Source organism: Alnus glutinosa, chromosome 11 (assembly GCF_958979055.1).
Source record: "Alnus glutinosa chromosome 11, dhAlnGlut1.1, whole genome shotgun sequence".
NCBI classification, from domain to species: Eukaryota; Viridiplantae; Streptophyta; class Magnoliopsida; order Fagales; family Betulaceae; genus Alnus; species Alnus glutinosa.
In genome coordinates this window covers 16,952,169-16,956,037 of record NC_084896.1, presented here as the reverse complement: position 1 = coordinate 16,956,037, position 3,869 = coordinate 16,952,169, and positions in this window count along the sequence as shown.

Here is a 3,869-nt window from a genome sequence, read left to right as displayed (position 1 = left end):
GGACCAGAGTTGTATTTTTTAACTGGTCAAGTGAATTTTGTTCCATAATGGCAAAAAATGGAGTTTGTTAGTTTTATTGGCTACATTCTGTTGACAAAATCACTGTCATATTAGTATACTGCTGAAACAGGGACGCTGTAATTATTCAGAGTCTTACAAAATATTCGGAGCATATTTTCTCAACTATGGAAATGCCTTAATATGACAAGTATTAGTGTCACAAGCATCAAGAAGGCAATTTCCGAATTCCAGGAAGATTCTGCACAGTTTACAACTCAACAAAAGTCGGTTCCCTAATTGCTGTCCAGACAGCCTAGAGAAACATCTGGACGCCCATCAGTGTTCAAGTAGATTCTGAACAGCTCAGGAGACACGGTTGATGAAGACAGCATGCAACCGTCCAAACGCTAGGGCAACACCGTTTGGAAGCGAAGACTGAAGTTTATTGAAGAAAAACATGAAGCGCGTAATAGAAGTCGGTTGCTGTTTGTCGTCTGGACGCCCTTTGTCTAGGTCTGAACACCGCCTAAAGAACTCTGAATTAGAATTGTAATAAGTTTTCTAAAGCCTATAAATAGAGGTCTCTAGGCTTATATTATTTACAAAATTCGGCATTGAATTCCATTGTGCTTAGAAAGGGTGTTTAGGTTGAAATTGTGAGATTTGCTAGCTCTCAAAGAGTTTTTCATTGTGTGATTTGATCGTTTGAAGTCTAGCTTAGGGAAGAGCCCTAATTTGAAGGAGTCCATTGAAAACCCCTTCAGGTATGAGACCTGGTTGGGAGGTGTTCACGTATAGGTACGTGTCGGAGTTAGAGGTACGACTACTGCATCAGGTTATGTGAGTACTACTGCCTTGTAACAAGATTTTTCTTCTGAATAGTAGATTTTCTGGGTTTAGCTTCCCCAGAGTTTCCACCTCATTAACAAAATATCGGTCTTCTTTTAATTCCGCATTTAGATATTTTGTTACACAAATTGATCACACACACACACACACGTTTAAATTAGGAGTTTATTTATTTTCATTCCTCATTCGGAACCTTTCTACGCCGACCACGACCACCAGCCATGAAAGCTGATGAAAAATTTACCCCTAGAAGATGCTTAAGGTCTGATACCAACTAACGCGAGACAATATTAAGATTGTTTTGATAGCGTATCATAGCAGCATAAACTATGAATTGAAGATAGAAAAGTGAATACAGGAAGAGAGAACATAATAAATAGGGAAGAGAAAACCCATAATTGTCTCACATAAGTAAACAGAGAAATAACTCTGAAAGACTTCAAATTTAATTGATACTCCAAAATTTGATTGAAAAATAACAAAGCCTTAATGCCTTTATATAGGCTAGGTACCTCCTATTTAACAAGGAAAAGGAAAACAAATCCTAATAGGAAAAGGAAAACATAATCCAAATGGAAAAGGGAAAATTCAATCTTTATTGAAAAGGAAAACTAAAAGACACATGCATAATTAAAAACATATCCAAACTAATGTCGGTCTTCTCTTGTATCTCGGTCTCCCGAAAATGTATGCATACCGTCATATACTACCAATTCCACTGATAGGGACGGAGCCGTAAGCTATTATGAGTAGGGTCCAGAGGCCAAAATATTTTTTTTGGTAGAGGCCAGTAGTCTAAATTTTTAGTTTTTACCTAATTTTTCTTTTTCTTTTTTGAAATTGAGGGTGGGGGGGGGGGGGGGGGGGGTGGGGGGCATGGCCACCCCCAACCACCTTTTTAAATCCGTCACTGCCGACTGAGTCCAACCTTAGGTGGCCCACGCTACTAGCAAAGCCGTAACTGTGACCCCCATTCAAGTATGGCGTGCCAGTCACAAAACAACCATTAGATCCAAGGCTCATCATAACACATTGTAAGCTTTTGACCATAAAGAATAACCCGTATAATAGTAAGCCTATGGCCGTTATACCGCACGTACCGGTATACAATGTCTTACAATGCAATAATATGGTTAATTTATCATAAAAATACATCTTAGAACAGTTATCAAACACTTATGGAAATTTAACAGGCCTATATCATATTGTTTAAGAAAAGTAAATCAAGTTCAGTCAATGTTTGGCAGATCTTGATAGGTCGGATCCGCTAGATCACAAGACTCCTCCATAGGCTCAAAGGTCTCAATGAATGGTTTCAAGTGTTGCCCGTTAACTTTAAAAACATTCACATTCATTGGATTTTCAATCTCGATTATCCCATAAGGAAAAACAGATTTTACAATATATGGACCAGGCCATCAAGATTGAAGCTTTCCAGGAAAGAAATGTAGCCTCAAATTGTATAAGAGAACTTTCTAAGATGGTTTAAAAGTCTTACGAAGGATATTCTTGTCATGGAATATCTTCATTCGTTCCTTACAAATTCGAGCATTCTCATAAGCCTCATTCCAAATTTCTTCCAGCTCATTAAGCTGAAGCTTGCAAAGTGATGAGTGCCAAATGTTGCATATTTAAACCCCTTAATTTACATGAGTTAATTCTTTAGCTGTATCTTGATCTAATGTTTTGTGTTTTTAGTGTTTTGTAGGTTGCTAAAGGAAAACGGTAGCTTTAAGGTGAAAAATGAAAATTTTGGAAAAAAGCACACTTTGAGAAGACTTAGATGATATAGTTATATTTAACCAAATCAATGAAATGAAATGATTAAATCGGAAATTCTTTAATTGGAGTCAAAATCGGATTAGATTAAATTTCAGATTCTGCACATGTCATAGTATTTTGGCCATAACTTTTCTCTTAAGCATCTGATTAAGGTGAAACTAGAGGCGTTGGAAAGCTAACTCAAAATACTAAAAATCATTGTGAAATAAGATTTACGTAATTCGGATGTTTGCTATGTCAAAAGTGTCCCTCAATATAAGAAAGCAAATCTGGACAAATCCTATTCCAATTTGTACTAGGATTGCTTCCAAATTTGATTAAGAGATTGAAGTACGATTTTTCTGGGATTTCTAGGGCTTCTAGGGTTTGTTTTCTCCCTATAAATAGACTACTAAGCCTTGAGAGGAAAAGAGCAGGAGCTAGAGATCATAAATATTTTCTTTTTAGTTTAATTTTTCTTTAGGTGTAGGTTTTATTTTCATAATCATGTGTAGCTAATTTCTCAACTAAGGTTGAGGATGAAACCTCATCGATGAAGAACAACAATACTTCTATGTAAGTTTTTATTTTTCGATTTTATTGGGTTTAATATTTCAATTGTTTTACTTCTTTTCAATGTGTGGAATGATTCTTAGATATCTTTTGTGATTCAATGATATATTTGATGATTTGACATAATTTCACATAATTGATTGCTTGATTTTTATTTATAAAACAATTGGATATCTCTTGTGATTTATTCTACGGATACAATTGATGTTTTGATTTAAATTGGATATCTAGTTGTGATTTACGGATACACTTGATGATTTGATTTAAATTGGATTTCTTTTGTGCTTTGTATAAATAATGGATACATGAGATGATTTTGATTAAATATTTGAAGCATAATAAAACATACCTATGATTTTAATTGTAAGAACTTCAGATTAATATTGATGAACATGAAGTATGTTGTTATGATTTGATGAGTGTGGATTCCAAAACCCTAGTACATTTTCTTTTGTTTTATTTTATTTATATTTTCTTTTATTCACCAGAATCAAACCTGTTTTGGAACTAGGTTAGGATTTAATTAGTTTAAACATAAATTTTGTTTTAAAAAAAGCAATTCCTTGTGGGATCAACCTTGCACTTTCAATCCACTAACTGCAACCGATTCGTGTACTTGCGAGTACAATTAAAATTCAAAGCAAGTTTTTGGCGTCGTTGCCAGAGAGTTGTTTGATTTTTGAAAA